Source organism: Macaca thibetana, chromosome 14 (genome assembly GCF_024542745.1).
Source record: "Macaca thibetana thibetana isolate TM-01 chromosome 14, ASM2454274v1, whole genome shotgun sequence".
NCBI lineage: Eukaryota > Metazoa > Chordata > Mammalia > Primates > Cercopithecidae > Macaca > Macaca thibetana.
Genome location: NC_065591.1, coordinates 68,272,420 through 68,290,924, shown reverse-complemented (window position 1 = coordinate 68,290,924; position 18,505 = coordinate 68,272,420).

Here is an 18,505-nt window from a genome sequence, read left to right as displayed (position 1 = left end):
GGGGAAGGCAAGAGCTTAGGCTGACCTCAGCCCAGGGTCTGCGGGCCTCTGCTCCAGCAGGGAGCCCACCAGGTCCCTGACTCCTTTTCCTGACAAACAGGGGAGTTTGCTCACCTGGCCAAGACCCCCAGTGAGGCAGAAATTCCTGTTTTCAGCCAAACGTGGACACAGCTGCCAACTAGGTCATCAGAGCATCCAGCTTCTCGAGCTCTCAGCTTGTAGGGAGAGGGGAGGCCCTGCCACCCCCAGGTCACAGTCAGCCTGAGGTGCAGGGCCCAACTCCCGGGGTTCCATGCACTGGTGTGGCATTCCACCAGGAACGGGTTCCGGGACGCGCCAGCAACTCACCCTCTCACACCCACGGGCTGGCCACATCCTCCAGGATCTGGGACCCACCGTCTGTGTTCTGTGCCCCTGTCCTTCAGGCAGCTCACTGGGCCCATGAGACCCATCTCTCTCCCGCCACCTCTCACAACATGCTCAGAGATGGCCATCGTTGAGCACTTTAGGGCATGCTGAGCACTGGATGTGCATTGTCGTGTTTAATTCTGACAATCTTTGAAGAGATTTCTACTGTTATCATCCTCATTTTAGAGAACTGAGCTCCGGTGATGAGACTTGAACCCAGGCTGTCCCACTCTGGAGTCAGCAGTCTTAACCATTAGGCAGCACTGCCTCCTGTGCCTCTCCCACCTCCTCTGCCGGAACCAGCTCACCCCAGACCCACCGGCACAATCTCCTTCACCACCCTCACCTGTGTCACCTCCATCACCTTCTCTGGGAAGACTGTCTGGATTTCTTTCCTCCAGCTGCCCACAGGCCTGGGCTGCCCTCAGCATTGGGTGTCTGCCTGACCCACCCACCGCGCCAGGAGCTCCTGGGGGGAGGTCCTACCCGGAGTCCTATCTGTCCCCAGGGCCTGTGAGCCAACACAGACTAAAGCCAGCTCAGAAAAGGTTTTCTGAGTGAATGGCCCCTGTCCTCCAGGACTCAGAAGCTTGTGGAGTTGAGACAAGCCCTCAGAGAATGTGGCGAGGAACAGGCCTTTTGAACAGACCCAGGGGACACAGAGAGGACAGGGGAATGCAGACTGTGGGCCGCCCACGGCAGCAGGGGCCAGTGGGAGGGCAAAGAATCCTCTGTGACCACCCTCCGTTCCCTGCAGCTTCCTCAGGCCTCTAGGACCCTGTCTTATCTTTGTCCTCCCCCCTCCTTTGCTCCCCCTCGTCTCCCATTCTTCTCTTCTTGGTCATCTCCCCCCACCCCCACCCCTATCGCACTGGAAACAGTTGGGCTGTGGTGGCTAAGAATGGGGAGGGCGGGGGGAGGGAGGCCCGAGCTGTTTATAGGAACTGGAGCAGCTCCATCCATCAGCTCTGTTTGGAACTGGAGACCAAGCATAATAAATACCTTGGCTCCTCCCCAGCTGCGCTTTCCCTGAACTTGGCCGTCCGAACTGCAGCTCTCCGTGGCCCGCTGGTTCCCAGGACCCAGTCTCATTCCGCCCCACCCTACCTCACCTCCCACCAAGCTGCCCTGGAAAGAGCCCGGCCTCTGGGACCAGAAACACTGGCCTGAGTCTAGGTTCTGCTACTTCTTCACTGTGGGACCAAGGCCAAGTCTATCACTTAGCTGTGCCTCTATTTCCGCATCTGTAAAATGGGGTCATAATCATTGCCCACCTACCCCCAAACTCATCACTGCTCATTCGTTCGGCCAGAGTGGCTTGGGCATCTGCTCTGTGCTGGGCCCTAGGCCCTGCAGGATACAGGGAACAGTTGGAGGAGCCTCTGCCTATGGGGTGGAGAGAGGGGCCAACACCACAACCCAAGCCAGGAAGTGGTGAGCGCCTTGAGGGAGGTCCAGATTTTGTGCTAGGGAAGTTTGTTTGTAGCAGGGAGCAGCCCTTCCAGCTGGAGGAGTGAGGCAAGACTTCGAGGACATCTGGGCTGGCTCTGCAAGGAAGGGTAGGATTTCAACACGTGGAGATGGGAAGAGGCTTTCCAGGCAGAACAAATGGCAGGACCCAAGGCCTGGCAGCAGGAAGAGCCAGGGCATGCCTGGGAGTAGAGGGGTCTCCCTGGCCCAGCCTCCACCACATCACTTTCTCCTCTCTCCTCATTCAGCACCTTCTGCTCAGGACTTCCAGCCTTCTGGAATCTTCCCTCCTTCCCTGGAGAGCTTCCAACTCACCCAGCTAGGCCCTCCCAAGTTGTGGATGCATTCCCAGAATTCTGCCATCATGTTCCCACTCCTGCCTTCTCTGAAAAAGCCACCCTAGAAAGCAGAAGATTCAGATCGGGAAAAAGCATGGACCAATAGCATGTTTCTGGAGTGAATAAGGGAAAAAATGAAGAAAGAAATGCATAAAAGATTGAGTCAGTGAAGGAGAGAGTGAGTGAGCAAATGACTGAAAGCAGCCAGCGTTTCCGGAACCCCGCCACATCTCATACTGGGTGCTGCACAAGCAGTTTTCCTCCTGTTGGGGCGCTTATGGGGAAACATACATTAAACACACGCAAACAAAAACGATGGCAAATTGTAGTGAGTGCTATGAAAGGGAGTGAAGGGCGAGATCATTGACGGGTGGGTCTCAGAAGAATCGTCTCTGAGGACATGACCTGTCAGCTAAGATGGAAGGAGGGGGACTTCAGTTGAGAGAGCAAGTGAATTAATACTTCCCATGGCCTCTTCTCCTCACTCTCATGAATTTGCCAAGTTGCCTGGGGAGAGTGCAGCCTGAACTCTGGACCCTGAGGTCCTTTCTCATGCACTGAAAGCAGCTCCCCACCCCTGGACCCTCCCTGCCCCTCAGTGACTTGACTGCCCTGTTCTAGCATCATGGAAAAAACACGGAAGGCCATGTATAGGGTGGTGGGAAGGATGTCAAGCATTCTGGGGGCAGGGGACTAGCCAGGCTGCAGGGTGAGGGAGTCCAATTCCAAAGGCCCCTGCTTTTTTATTTTATTTTATTTTATTTGGTGGAGGATGAGCCAAAAATGTTTCCCTCCTCACTTTCCACATTGCTCATGTCAGCTTGTACCACCCTCCCCTTTGATCCCAGATAACCCATTGTATCCATCCTCTTGTATGTTTTCTCCTTAATTGAGTAATCACTGACAGACACATTTAAATTGTATACAAACACACATATGCATGTATTAGAGATTTTAAATGTTATTTTATAAAAGTGGGACGATATTCTATTATACTGTCTTGCATTTCGTTTTTTTATTCAATAGTACTTCAAGGAAATCCCCCCAAATAAACTGATATAAGTTTCAAATCATTTTTGAGATTACATTATATTCCATAGTGTGAGTATTCCATAATTTATTCAGCCGTTCTCCTATTGATGAACAATAGCTTTATCTTTTCTTCAACTATAAACATGAGGCAAAAAATTCTATTCATATGCCTGTACTCTCTAGGGTTTGTGTTCTTGTGGAATGAATACCTAGAAGTAAATCAGTGGAGATATATATATTCTACACATTTTAAATGTATACTATATATACTTTTAATAAAGTTTGCATTTCAAAAAAACAGTAATGTTTCACATTTCCACAAACAACATATGAAAGTATCTTTTTCTGTGTTTCCCTGCCAGAAATGCAGGTTTTGCTGTGGGTATAAAATGATCTGTCACTGTTACTTTAAATTGCATTTTCCTACTGCTGTAGCTGAGCAGCTTTTTGTGGGTTTTTTTGTTTGTTTGTTTGTTTTTTGCCATTTGGATGAACTCTTCTGTGAATTGCCCATTTTTATCCTTTGCCCATTTTTCTACTGAGTTAACTCTTTCTTATTAATTTATAGATCCTTGTTGTATGTTGTAGATCTTAAACTTTGTCTCACATTTCCATAACTCACTTATCTATTGACCCTGCTTATGTATCTTTTGGCCTACAATGTTTTCCAAGGTCTCACTTTTCCTTAATCACTTCTTAATTTTATTAAGTTTCACTCAGGTTGCTCATATAGTCTCCTAATTTTTCTTGTAAAATTTGTTATGTTGGCTAGGCACAATGGCTCACATGTGTAATCCCAGCACTTTGGAAGGCCGAGGTGGGCAGATCACCTGAGGTCAGTAGTGCATGACCAGCCTGGCCAGCATGGTGAGACCCCGTCTCTACTAAAAATACAAAAAAACTTAGCCAAGCCTGGTAGTGCATGACTATAATCCCAGTTACTCGGGAGTCTGAGGCAGAATAGCTTAAACCCAGGAGGCAGAGGTTGGTAGTGAGCCGAGATGGTGCCACTGCACTCCAACCTGGACAACAAGAGCAAAACTCTGTCTCAAAAGAAAAAAAAAAACAAAAAACCCAGAATTTGTTATCTTGCTTTTTATTTTACATTTAAATCTTTATATAACCTGAAATGTTGATTTTTTTTTTTTAAATAGAGAGAGGGTCTCCCTATGTTGCCCAGGATGGTCTTGAACTCCTGGGCTCAAGGAATCCTCGTGCCTCAGCCTCCCAAAGTGCTAGGATTACAGGTGTGAGCCACTATGCCCTGCCAACCTGAGATGTGTTTTTTTATTTTGAAGTTGAATAATCATCCAATTTTACTTGCCTCAAAATGAATAGTAATTGTGAAAGCATTGCTTATTAAATAATTAAAAGGTTACTCTGTCAGATATTAAATCCTGATATATATTTGAGATCTATTTCTTGATTTCTTATTTTTTTTCACTGATCTATTTCTCTGTTCCTATACCATTACTCTAATGACTGGTTTTAAAGTTGGTTCTGATACCTGCAACACAAGTCATTTTGTACCGTTACTATTTTTCATATCTTTTTGGCTATTCTCAGGAATTTATTCCTTCGTATAAACATCAAGATCATCACACTGTGTTTGGAATTGATTTTGGAAGGTTTGACATTTCTATATTAAGTCTTCCCATCCAAGAGTATGGTGTATCTTTCCATTTGTTCAGATCTTGTGTTCTCTTTTTGTGTTGTTTTTGAGACAGAGTCTTGCTCTGTCACATAGGCTGGAGTGCAGTGGCACAATCTCAGCTCGCTGCAACCTCCGCCTCCTGGGTTCAAGTGATTCTCCTGCCTCAGCCTCCTGAGTAGCTGGAACTACAGGCATGCGCCACCACACCTGGCTAATTTTTGTATTTTTAGTAGAGATGGGGTTTTGCCATGTTGGCCAGGCTGGTCTCGAACTCCTGACCTCAAGTGATCCACCCGCCTCAGTCTCCCAAAGTGCTGGAATTACAGGCATGAGCCATTACGCCCGGCCTCCGATCCTGTGTTCTATCTTGCTACAAGATTGTATACCTTTCTTCATAGACGCCCTATGTCTTTCTTGTTAAATTTATTTCTAAATATAGTTTTTGTCAATATCGTAATGGGAATATTTTTTTCTATTTCCATTTCTATGCATTTATTGTCAAAAATAAGAAAAGCAATTGGTTTTTGTACATTCATCTTATATCTAATCATTTTTTCTTAATAATTCAAATAGGATTTTTCTTTGGCAGTTATTTTATTTTATCTTATTTGCTAGAGGCTCTGAGGTTTTCTAGATATACAATAATTTAATTGCCTCATTGTTCCCACAATTCCCTTGACACTCTCACTACAGTAGCATCTACCTCCAGCCATGTCTCTCCTCACCCGGCCTGCACCCAGGTTACAGGGAATCCCACTGCCCACAATAGAGTTTCTTCTCTCATTTCCTCTCTTCTCAAAGCCAAGACTCCAGTTCCCTGTTTCCCTGGTTTACAAGGAGCAGAGTAGGGTATGGGTGGGGGTGCTCAGGTTCTCTGCTGCTTTGTTCCACAGAATGAATTTGTCCCACCCTCACTGGAATTCAGCTTTCCTAGGGCAAAGGTTGAAAACTGGTGCCGTTTGGGCCAGATTTAGCCTTCAGACATGATTTATTTGGCCCACACAGTGGTTTATAAAAATTTTGATTAGTTGCCAACATTTAAAAATTGTAAGAGTTGTTTTATATGGGAACAAATAAAAATCTGGATATCTAATTTTTCTTAAAATCCTGAAAGATCTGAGAAACTGGGCCCTCAGTCCACAGGACAATGAGTGGCAGGAGCTGTGAAATTGCATGTCCCACCTAGACTGTGAGCTCCTCAAAAGCAGGAGGTCAACCTGTCCCTTCTGTACCCCCAGCATGTACCCCCAGGGCCTGGCTCCAGGGAGGGGTTCATGAAAGCTTAATTACTTTCCTTCAGTAAGTTTTAAAGATATGTGAGTTGATTAAGGGTTCTGAACTTCATTATGCCTTGGCAGTCTGGTGAAGCCTAAGGACTTCTTTTCAGAATAAAGTTTTAAAATTCATAAAATAAAAAATACACATGATTATAAAGGAAAGCAATTCTATTGACTGTGCTTATCAAAATATTAAAAAATAAATTATGATTTAGGAATACATGTTCTTTATGAGCACATTACACAACAAGATCTAGTGGCAGGTCTAATAACTACCGTAATTTTGAAGCACCAATGAGCATAAATGATGTTCTGAGAGATCTGTAACAAGGCATGAAAACGTGTGATTTCTGTTGGTTACAGGACTGCTAAAGTCATTTGTACTGTGAATACTATGGGGATTCGTGGTCTACATTCAAGATGGAAAGAATGATTACATTTCAATGAGAAGCTAATGATGAAAATAAAGATGTGATTTTTTTCTCAACCAAGTTCACAGACCCCAAGAATTCTACCCACAGATCCCGTGGATAACAGATCAAAACCTCTACTTTCGGGAAAAGGTGGGAATGTCAGCTACAACCAAATCACAATAACAAGGAAACACAATCCCTTAGAAACCGTCCCAGTTGTGGGTGTTCTCATTCAAGGCAGAGTGGGAGTATAAATGAAATCACCTATTCTGGAGGGCCCTTTGGCAACATGTTCCAAGAATCTTAAAAATGTGCATCTGCTTTAATCTAGCAATTCTGTTTCTAGGAGTTTATCCTCAGGAAATAAAGACGTAGCCAAAAAAAAAAAAAAGAAAAAAAATTGAGTGTGAAGATGTTTGTCATAGCCAAGGACACATCCAGTTCTTGTGGAGCCTGAAGTTTAGACAATTTAGGGAGCCCCTATAACACAAAGAATACAAAATTATGAACATAAAATTACCAGATTACTCCCAGGCATTTGAAAGGGACTCGTGCAAATGGGGTCCTTTCATCAGCTTCACATAGATTCACCCCAAACATCACATTATTAATAATAATCTAAAATTAGAAATGATCTAAAACAGCCAACAATTGGGGATGGATATAAGTTTTAGTATATTTATATAAGTGATATTGATCAATCACTTAAAATGATATGAATGTAGCAGTCTACTGATGTGGAAAGATGCTCAAAACGTAGTATGAAGTGAAAAAGCAGGTTATAAAATAGTGATATACGTAGTAAAATCCCAGTTTTGTTAAAATAACATAATATTTATGTGTAGTAGGATGTGAAATGGGACTTTCCTGTCTCAGAATTGCTGCTGCACCCCCAGAGCCTCAAAAGCAGCACCAGACACAATCCAGCAGGACTTGGGCAGATTATGATGCCCTCATACAGCCTCAGAGCAGCCTTGGAGCAGGCACTGACCCGGGAGAGCAGGATGGATGCAGGGGCTTTCCATGGGGAGAATCACCTCAGTGCTGTGCCTCACCCCACACAACTCAAGCCAAGAGAATGAGGCTTCCCTGGAGCTTGGGGGAAACAGAACCTGACCCACCTCTCCCCTGGAAAAGTCTGAAAAGAAAAGGCTGATGGGAGCTGTCCCTGGTGGTAGCATGAGGGGTGGGGGCTGCCGTGGGAGCAGCCAGTGCTTGCAGGGTGCAAAAGAGAGAAATGTTTCCTGTGCTACCAACCAGAAACAGTGCAAGGTATCCAAGTGTCAGTCATCATGAAAGATCCCTGCCCAAAGAAGTCTGCCCTCCAGGAGAAGGGGACCCCTACAGAAGGACCCTCAGCCAGAGTGAAGGGGACAGGCACAGGTGGTCTTGGGGGATATGTCACCCAAGCCCAGGAACTAGCTGGAGGAGACCAACAAAGAAGCCTGCACACAACCCAAAAAATATTTGTCTCTTTAAAACAAGGGCGAGAGTTTGGGCATCGGACGCCTAGGGAAGTCTAACAACAGGTTACAATAACTCCATTCAGATCTGACCTTGTGCTTGCCTATATCTCCCCTAAACCCCTCTCAACCCGGAGCCCAATTCAAAGAAGCAGAATAGATAATGGGAGAGACAAACAAGGCTCCCATTCCTCACTGCAGGTCTCTGAGCCAGCTCACAGAGCTCTAGGGGAAACTCAAGTTGATTTGTTGGCTTAGCTGAGGTATAATTTACACATGGTAAAATTCACCCTTAATAGTGCTCTCTTCTATGAGTTTTGAAAAACACGTAAAGTTACGTAACTACCACCACAATCAAGATATAAATCCTTTCTCTCACCCTAAAGAGATAGGGTTTAGTTTTGGATATAGTTTTGCCTTTTCCAGAAAGTCATATAAATGAAATCACACAATATGTAGCCTTTTGAGTCTGGGCTCTTTCACTTAGTTCAATGGACTTGGGATTCATGCATGTTTTTGAAAGTACTGGAAGTTCCTTCCTATCACTGAGTAGTATTCCATTGAATGGATGTACCACAGGATGTCTAACCATTCACCTACTAAAGAACATTTGGGTTGTTTCTAGGTTTTGGCAATTATAAATAAAAATGCTATAAACATTCATATACAGATTTTTGTGTAAACAAATGTTTTTGTTTCTCTTGGGGAAACACCTAAGAGTGGGAGTGTTAGATCACTGGGCAGGTGTATGTTTCACTTTCAAAGACACTGACAAACTGTTTTCCAAAGTCATTTTCCAATATTCAATTCCCATCAGCAGTGTGTAAGAGTTCCAGTTGCTCCACGTCCTCACCAACACTTAGTATTGTTATTTTTTTCTTTAATCCATTTAATGGGAGTGTAGTAAGAGGCTAAAGTTTTGTGTTTTTAAAATAGGCTTCAATTTTTGGAGCAGGTTTAGGTTCACAGCAAATCTGAACAGAATGTACAGAGTTCCCACACCCACCTACTTCCACACAACCACAACCTCCCCACCATCAACATCCTGCAGAAGAGTAGAACATTTGTTACAATCAATTAACCTACATGGATGCATCATTATCATCTGGAATCCATAGTTTACATTAGAGTTCACTCTTGGTGTTGTACATTCTATGAATTTTGACAAATCGATAATGACATGTACTCATCATTATAGCATCATACAGAATAGTTTCACTGACCTAAAAATCCTCTGTGCTCTGCCTAATTATTCCACTCCCCTCTAACCTCTGGCAATGATTGATCTTTTTACTTTTGCCATAGTTCTGCCTTTCCCAGAATGTCATATAGTTGCAGTTGTTCAGTATGTAAAATTCTCAGACTGGCTTCTTTCACTTAGTAACATGCATCTGAGTTTCCTCCATGTCTTTTCTTTCCTTGATAGCTGCTTTTGAGTGCTGAATAATATTTCATTGTTTGAATGTGCCATAATTTATCCTCTCACACACTGAAGGACATCTTGATTGCTTCCAAGTTTTGGCAATTGTGAATAAACCTGCTATAAACATCTGTGTGCAGGATTTTGTGTGAACGTAAGTTTTCAGCTAATCTGGGTAAATACCACGGAGTGCAATTGCTAGATCAAAGAATAAGAGTATGTTTAGTTTTGCACACACACACAAATCTGCCAAACTGTCTTCAAAAGTGACTGTGCCATTTTGCATTCCCACCAGCAATGAGTGAGAGTTCCTGTTGCTGCACATCCTTGCCAGCCTTTAGTGTTGTCAGTGTTTTGCATTTTGGCCGTTCTATCAGGTTTTTAGGTATCTCTTTGTTGTTTTAAGTTGCAACTCTAATGATGTATGGCGTTGAGCATTTTTTATATGCTTATGTGTCATCTGCATATCTTCTTTGGTGGGGTGTCTGTTCAAGTCTTCTGCCCATTATAAAATGGATTATTTTCTTGTTGTTGAGTTTTAAGAGCTCTTTATATATTTTGGATAACAGTCCTTTAAACTTGCAGAAGAATTGCAAGAATAGTACAAAGAACACCCATGTATACCCTTTATCCATATTCACCAGCTGTTAGTGATTGTTAACATTTTGCTTTGTCACTTTCTCTTTATACACACATTTTTTTCTTAACCATTTTAGAGTAAGTCGCATACATCATTACCCCCAAACATTTTAACATGTATTTTCTAAAAAGATATATATTATCTTACATAACTACAATATAGTTATCAAATTCAGGAAATTTAACATTAATATAATACCATCATATAATCCTTAGGCTAGATCCAAATTTCACAAAATGTCCCCAATAACATGCTTTGTAGCAATCTTCACCTGTGATCCAGTACTGGATCTAAGATCTTGGCTGCCATGTCTCTTTAGTTTCCTTTTATCCAACACAGTTCTTCAGTATATTATTGTCTCTTATGACATTGACATTTTTGATGACTCTGGGCCAATTATTTCGTGGATTGTTTTTCATTTTGGTTTTGTCTGATAGTTTCTCTGTCAGGTTCTGCCTTTTTGGTAAGAATACCATTTATCAAGAGATAAGAAAAACCAGAATTTTTGCCACTCTCACACTCACCGTAGAACACTTCATTTCTGGTCACCAAAACATGTAGCATTTCTTCCCACCAACCACCAATTTTCTCCAGCGGGCACCATCTGGGCATCCTATGATTCAATGCTATCCTGACACTATCTACCTGGAGGTAGCGTCAGATCCACAGTGCTCCACCCCACTTCAGATGCCGATCACAAGTCCCAGGTTGTGACCTATGCTTCTGACCAGTCAGCTATAAATCAGGGTTCCCAAGATGTCCTCCTTAGGTTTAATTAGTCTACTAGAACAGATCGTGGAACTCAGGGAAATACTTTACTTACATTTACCCATTTATTATAAAGGATGTTAGAAAAGATACAGAAGAGCAGCCAGATGGAAGATATACATAGGGCAAGGTATGTGGGAGCTTCCATGCCCTCTCCAGGCACACTATCCTCCCAGCACCTCCAGGTGTTTGGCAATCTGGAAGCTCTCCAAACCCAGTCCTTTTAGGTTTTCATGGAGGTTTCATTAGGTAAGCATGATGGATTACATCATTGGCCTTTGGTGAGCAACTCAACCTACAGCCTGGGGCTGAAAGTTCCAACCCTCTAATCATGGCTCGATCTTTCCTGTGACCAGCCCCTATGCTGAAATTATCTAGAGGCCTCCAGCCACCAGTCATCTCATTGGCATACAAAAGACATTCTTATCACTCGGGAGATTCCGAGGGTTTGGGGAGCTGTTTTAAGAACTAGGGGCAGAGATCAAATATATATGTTTCTCATTATATCCCACCTATCACACCACAGAAGTGAGGTAGTATCTTTCTTGGGGAACCACATCAGAAGGCACTTTATGCCAGACCCTTATTTGGCAGACTTAAAAAAACATCACTGAATCTACAAGGATCTTAAACAAATTTACAGGAAGAAAAACAAACACTCCCATTAAAAAGTGGGCAAAGGACATGAACAGACACTTCTCAAAAGAAGATATTCATGCAGCCAACAAACATATGAAAAAAACTCACTGATCATTAGAAAAATGCAAATCAAAACCACAATGAGATACCATCTCACGTCTCTCGGCTGGCTGGGCCCGGTGGCTCACGCCTGCAATCCCAGCACTTTGGGAGGCCAAGGCGGGTGGATCATTTGAGGTCAGGAGTCTGAGACCAGCCTGGCCAATGTGGTGAAACTTCGTCTGTACTAAAAATACAAAAATTAGCTGGGCGTGGTGGTGGGTGCCTGTAATCCCAGCTACTTGGGAGGCTGAGACAGGAGAATCGCTTGAGCCCAGGAGGTAGAGGTTGCAGTGAGCAGAGATCGTGCCACTGCACTCCAGCCTGGGCAATACAGCGAGATATCATCCCACACCAGACAGAATGGCAATTATTAAAAAAGTTAAGAAACAACTTCTGGCAAGGTTATGGAGGAATAGGAACGCTTTTACACTGTTGGTAGGAATGCAAATTAATTCAACCATTGTGGAAGACAGTGTGGTGATTCCTCAAAGATCTAGAACCAGAAATACCATTGACCCAGAAATCTCATTACTGTGTATATACCCAAAGGAATACAAATAATTCCATTACAAAGATACATTAACATGTATGTTCATTGCAGCACTATTCACAATAGCAAAGACGTGGAATCAACCCAAATGCCCATCAGTGATAGACTGGATAAAGACGATGTGGCACATATACACCATGGAATACTGTGCAGCCATTTAAAAAAAAAAGAGAGAGAGAGAGATCATGTCCTTTGCAGGGACATGGATGGAGCTGGAAGGCATTATCCTCACTAAACTAATGCAGGAACAGAAAACCAAACACCACATGTTCTCACTTTTAAGTGGGAGCTGAACAATGAGAACATGAGGACACAAGGAGGGAAACACACACTAGGGCATGTTGGTGGGGGGTGGGGGTGGTGCATCAGGAAGAATAGTAAATGCTTGCTGAGATTAATACCTAGGTCATGGGTTGATAGGTGCAGCAAACCACCATAGCACACATTTACCTATGTGACAAACCTGCACATCCTACACATGTACCCTGGAACTTGAAATAAAAATAAAACTGAGAATGAGGCTTTTCATTGATATCTAACATGATATTGTCCCCTGCCCCCAAAGCTATAAGATCTGCTCAAGATGTCATCATCCAGGCTGAGGGAAAGGAAAGCCAGTGAAACAAGCTTGCAAGGTACTGTTGTCAGAAAAATAAAGCTATTACATGATTCTACTCCACTGAGTCTGGCTTGTAATATACACTAGGAAAAAATTGAAAGACTGGAATGAGGACACTCTCCAAAAAATAAGGGTGGGAGAAGGATTTCAGGTGGTTTCTCTTTTCTTTGGTTTATCAGTGTAGTGGACTCATACCCAGCAAGCATTTAATTTAGCCACCACCCACCTCCAAACCCTGCCCTCCCATTCCACTTTGAACTAGACATTGATCTTTGATGCTTATGGTCAAAAAGTAAAGAAGATGAAATAATGTAATATTTGTCTTCTAAATTTCTAGTATCCCAGGTCATTCTTCTTAAGGGATTATCCAGGGCCATTTTTTTAATGTAATTTTCACCTTATACCTGTAAGATTTCAATGACACTATATTTTCAGGTTTTTTTTTGTACTGTTAACTTATATCACTCATGATTGATAATAAAAAATTGATATTAAAAAAGGTGAAATATCACCTCCTTCCATGAATTGGCATTTTGAATTGTGAACCAGAAACTCGAGCAGCCTGGGGTGGGGATCGCATGTACTTTGCTCTCTCACCAGAACTGTCAGTCTTCAGAGAGGGGCCTGGGGGTGGGGTGACTTATATGTCACTACAGACATCATGGAAATTCTCAGTGTGGCATCTGCAGGAGAAGGCGGAGCTTGGAGGCAGCACCTCAGAGGGGAAAACACCTCTATGGCAGTCAGCAGGCTGGCGTTTCTTCCCCTTAAATGTCTCTGATCTTGTCTCCATCCTCGTGTCCATGAGGGTTCAAGCCTTCATCATTTCTCACTTGGACTGTGGTCCCAGCCCAGACCTCCCTGGTCTCCCTGTGTTTGGTCCGTTCTGTAACTGAATAATGATCCCAGAGCCCTGCTATTTTTCTATCTTCTTTCCATGGCACCCAGCGTTCCATTGCTTATTCAACTAAATGCATTCACAAACCCCAATACCCTAACGTCACATTCCCCCACCTTCTGGTGCCACCCGACCTCTCCCCACTACCAGTATCTACATCGCAGCCCACTGTGAGCTCCTCACAATCTCCCCAGCCTGCCCCTTCCTACCCCTCACTGAGCCTTTGCTCATGTCCAGCAATGCCTTCCCTTGAGAGTGTAGCCTGCCCAGCTCTGGACTATCGTTGAAGGGCAAACATCAAAGCTACTACATTCAAGAAGCCTTTAGCAAACCTTTCCTGAATGGGAACTGTGGCCAGGCTCTGCCAAGCCCTGAGGATACCACAGTGAGGATGACACAAGCTCTGCTTCCAAGGATTCAGAGTCCATCAGGGAGTGGAGACATAGAAGCACATCAACAGAGTCAGAAAGGCTGGATGGGAAGAAAAGGACAGGAAAACTATATTGGTAGCAGAAAAGTAAGTTGCCCTTTTAGGTAATGTATTAGTTTGCTAGGGCTACTGTGAAACTGGTTGTCTTAAACCACAGAAATCTATTGTCTCGGCTGGGCGCTGTGGCTCACGCCTGTAATCCCAGCACTTTAAGAGGCCAAGGTGAATGAATCACCTGAGGTCAGGAGTTCGAGACCAGCCTGGCCAATGTGGTGAAACCCCCGTCTCTACTAAAAATACAAAACTAGCCAGGTGTGGTGGCAGATGCCTGTAGTCCCAGCTACTCGGGAGACTGAGGCAGGATAATTGCTTGAACCTGGGAGGTGGAGGTTCCAGTGAGCCAAGATCACACCACTGCACTCCAGCCTAGGTGATACGCTGTCTCAAAAAAAAAAAAAAAAAAAAAGAGAAATCTTTTGTCTCGCCCTTCTGAAGGCTGGAAGTTCAAGATCAAGACGTCAGCAGGGCAATGCTCCCTCTGAAGGCTCCGGGGAAGGATCTGTCCAGGCCTCTCTTCAGGTTCTGGTAGATCCTGGACTTGTGGCAGCATAACTTCAGTCTTCACATGGCGTTCTCCCTGTGCATATGTCTCTGTGCCCCCATGTCCCCTTTTTACAAGGACACCAGTCATATTGGAATTAGTTCCCACCCTACTTCAGTGTAGCCTCACAGCATCTGCAGTGACCCTATTTCCGAACAAGGTCACATTCTGAGGTACTGAGGGTTAGGACTTCAACATATGAGTTTTTTGGGGGGACAAAATTCAACCCATAACAGATGGAGACAGCCCAGAACCCAAAGGGCAGGGATGAGTGCAGAAGAATAAATCTGGGGGTGTTGGGTTCAAGCTACATTTGCCTCTGTGAGAAAGGCAGCTGTGTCAGAAGAGGGATCTAGGGAAGACAGAAAGAGTTCATGGGGATTTAAAAACACATGTCACTGCTATGTGGTATGCCATGCCAGCTCTTTATTCTGTGTTTCCACAAAATCGATTTCTATTCTGGATAGTGGAGTCAGGGAGGGGATTGCTGATGTGCTGGGCCCAAAGCTAGGCAGGGCAAAACCAGCACTGCCCACAGGAGGCCAGGGCTGCTAGGCAACATAAGCTAAAGCAATGCAGCAAAGCATAGTGGAGGAGATGGGAGAGTAGAGTGAGGCAAAGCCTGGGCAGCTGGCTTCGTGAAGACACAACTAACTGCATTCAGCCTCACATTGCCACATGCATTCATTTTTGCAAGTACATTTGATTATCTTAAATACTTTATATGGTGGAAATTATTGTCTCTGTTTTATAGACACTGTGGCTCAAGGTGGCTCAAGTGTGATGTGACCTGCTGAAGGTACCATAGCAGGTACCAGCAGAAGTGGCTTTGAACCCAGGAAGTCTGATGGCAAAGCCCATGTTTGTTCCATAGTCCCGCAGGGGCACTCTGTGCATAGCCTCTTCTTTTTTTCTTTTTTTTTTTTTTTTTGTGAGACAGTCTTACTCTGTTACCCAGGCTGGAATGCAGCAGTGCGATCTTGGCTCACTGCGACCTCTGCCTCCTGGGTTCAAGCAATTCTCGTGCCTCGGCCTCCTGAGGTAGCTGGAATTACAGGCATGCATCACCATGCCTCGCTAATTTTTGTAATTTTAGTAGAGACGGGATTTTGCCATGTTGGCCAGGCTGGTCTCGAACTCCTGGCCTCCAGCAATCTGCCCATCTCAGCCTCCCAAAGTGCTGGGATTATAGGTGTCAGCCACCGTGCCTGGCCTGTAGCCTCTTCTTTAGCAACCCAGGCACCTCATGAACAGCTGAGATCCAGTAATCTGTGTGTATTGACTGACCAAGGAATGTTTCTGTGCAGCCGCCTCCAGAGCCCAAGCCACATCAGCTGCAGCTGGGGTGGACTTTTCTTTGCCAGTCCAGGCTCACCTCACATGGCCAGCATCCTACCCAAGCCGTGAGTTTCCGCATCTGCTGCAGGCTCTTTGATACCACCTGACCTTGCTTGGGCAAGCATTGCAGCTCGGATGTCTCAGGGACCTTACCCAGTGGGGGATGGAGTTAACAGATCAATCACCAGTTTCCAGTCCTGCAGATGAGCAATTCTGGAAGGCATTCTGTAGGCTTCAGCGGTCCTGATGGAACACAGCCCTGTCGCCCACTGTGGAGACTGATAAAACACACCCTGGCAATGGCTTTGCTTCCTTCTTGTCCTGTTCTCCCCACTCCCTTACTCCTGCCTCCTGGGATCACCTCCCCAGTAACTAATTGCCCCTAGTCTTTGTCTCGCACTTGACTTTTGAAGAAACTCAAACCAAGACAGTGGTGGTGCTGGTGGGAAAGTGCCCGTTTCCAAGGGGGCCATTCTGAAATTGGTTAGAGCAGGGAGTAAGAAGCCAGCAAAGGCTGGAGTATGGAACATCACAAGGATTTTGCTTCAGGGGGAAAGCTGGAGAGGAAGACCCGGGGCATATCACACAGTTTGGGCTCCACTTAAGCACAGAAGACACAGACTTAGATTTGTATTTCTGGAAGACACACTGACTGCCCAATGGAAGATGGATTAAAGGGAGCCAGAATGGGGTTGGGGAGACCAGTGAGGAGGCCACTGTCGTAACTAAGTGTAGATGATAAGATCCAGACCAAGAAGGCAACCACAGCCTGAAGAGAAGGCTAGAGTCCAGAATAGCTTAGAGAGTGGGATCACCAAGCCTCACCTTGGCAAGAGCCTGATAAGCTCAGGGGCTGGAAGCAGGGGAGGGAGACCATGAGGGCTGACTCTAGGCGTCTGGTGCCTTTCCCTGATGGAGGGGTCACAGGGCAAGGAGTGGGGAGGAAGGGACCGTGTTCTGAAGGTCTCTGGAGCACAGCAGAGGTCTGTGTGTGGTGCTCAGCGGAGAGGCCAGGCTTGGAGCAGACTTGGGAGGTGTCCACCTAGTGACCTCAGTCCTGTCCCTCCCTCCTAGCCCATTCCTGGCTGCGCAGCAGGACCTCTGCCTCTTCTCCTCTCTGGTCTCCAGAACTCTCCTCACTCCCAGCTTGAAGGTGGGGGCAGACAAGCCTGGGCCGGACCACTCCTGCCCCAAGACTCCCAGCAGGGCACTCTGAGTCCCAGGCCCCCATCCCAGGAGGAACAACCTGGAGGTGGGGGACACAGCTGGGACCTAGTGCCAGCCCTTGGGAACCTCTCTCTCATTGTTTCCATAGCAGCCCCAGCCCAAAAACAATTCCAGAGGCTCATGGGAAAGCAGCTTTTGCCAAGTCACTGCCCTGTCTCAGGTGGCCTGGATGGAGTGGGGGTGGGGCATTCCTGTGGCGTCAGGGAGTGAGGCAGGGAGGCTGGGGAAGACCTGGAGTCCTGGTTCTGCATGGTGCCTGCACCAGGCAGAATGGCAGCCGGAAATCACGGCTCACTCAAGGAAACTGACTGAAGAGAGGAATGAAGCTGTGGGCAGGGTGAAGACCATCTGCCAGGGGTTGGGGAGCACCCAGAGACCAGCAACATCAGGGAGCTGTTACCACCCTGAGGACTGCAGGGCAGGGCAAGGGGCAGAAGTGGTGTGCAGCTGGGACCTCAGAATGCAGCAGCTGCCAGATCGTGGCCACGCAGGGAGCAGCCTGGTCACCAAATGCCCCCATCTCTTGTCTTCTGCTCACTAATCTCCTGCCACGGCATCCGCTGGCCAAACCTAACAGAAAAGTGATGCATGCACAGAAGTTGGCCAACCCAGGCACAGAGCAGGATGGGTCTGGGGGTGAAAGAACAACGTTTACAGCATGGAACCTGGATGAGTCTCCCCACACTGCACTGCTCAGCAGGGGCTCCAGAAGGCTCTTCTGTGGAGCTGCGTGTCTCATCAGCAGAGGGGGAACGGTGACAATGGCTATGTCCCCAACACATAGCGGGCACTCCAGACTCCCCTCCCTTCATCTAGTCCCCCTTCATATTTGACAGCAGCAAGCACCCCCATGCACACACGGCCCCTCGTACAGCAGCTCTGACCCTGTGGGGCTTTCAGTCGGATGGGCTGCTTTTTGAAGCTCTCTGATGTGCAAGGCTTGGAGTCTGAAGACCTGGATTAAGGTCCTGACTCCATCATTTACCTTAAGTTAGTCTCTTTCCATATCTGAATCTTGATTTCCTCACCTGTTAAAAAAGTCATCATAAAAAACTTCATCTCCATTATTTGTACCCACACCCTTAGCATCCTTTCTCCACATGCCCTGAGACTCTCCCTCAGAACAGAGCTGCTTGCACTAATTCACATGCACATGTAAATGACTGGTGATGAACTTCAAGCTTTTACAGGGTAATGGGAGGATAAACAAATGAATCA